Source organism: Schistocerca nitens, chromosome 1 (assembly GCF_023898315.1).
Source record: "Schistocerca nitens isolate TAMUIC-IGC-003100 chromosome 1, iqSchNite1.1, whole genome shotgun sequence".
NCBI lineage: Eukaryota > Metazoa > Arthropoda > Insecta > Orthoptera > Acrididae > Schistocerca > Schistocerca nitens.
This window is the reverse complement of record NC_064614.1, coordinates 968590645-968591225: the sequence shown is the minus strand read 5'-3', so window position 1 is coordinate 968591225 and position 581 is coordinate 968590645. Positions and strand designations below refer to the sequence as shown.

Genomic DNA, 581 nt, shown 5'->3' with positions numbered 1-581 from the left:
CATTTGCAGCCATTCATGGACTTTATGTTGCAAAACGATGGAATTTTTATGGGTGACAATGCACCATTGCACGACAGTTGTTTGCAAATGGTTCGAAGGACTTTCTGGACAACTCTAGTAAATCCAATCGAACATTTATGGGAAATAATCGGGAAGTAAATTCGTGCACGAAATCCTGCACTGGCAGCACTTTCGCAATTACGGACGGCAATAGGGGCAGCATGGTGCCAACGGCCTTGCCGCAGTGGTAACACCGGTTCCCGTCAGATCACCGAAGTTAAGCGCTGTTGGGCTGGGCTAGCACTTGGATGGGTGACCATCCGGTCTGCCGAGCGCTGTTGGCAAGCGGGGTGCACTCAGCCCTTGTGGAGATACTTGATTGAGAAGTAGCGGCTCCGGTCTCGTAAACTGACATACTGCCGGGAGAGCGGTGTTCTAACCACATGCCCCTCCATATCCGCACCCAGTGACGCCTGTTGGTTAAGGATGACACGGCGGTCGGTCGGTGCCGTTGGTCCTTCATAGTCCGTTCTGACGGAGATATAGAGGCAGCATGAATCATTACTTTTTTAGGGCACTTA

General features: G+C 51.3%; 1 pseudogene; it reads left to right on the top strand.

The window, feature by feature from the left end:
- The first annotated feature begins 226 nt into the window (after window positions 1-226).
- On the top strand, window positions 227-344 carry LOC126206319 (5S ribosomal RNA; annotated as a pseudogene).
- The last annotated feature ends 237 nt before the right edge of the window (window positions 345-581 follow it).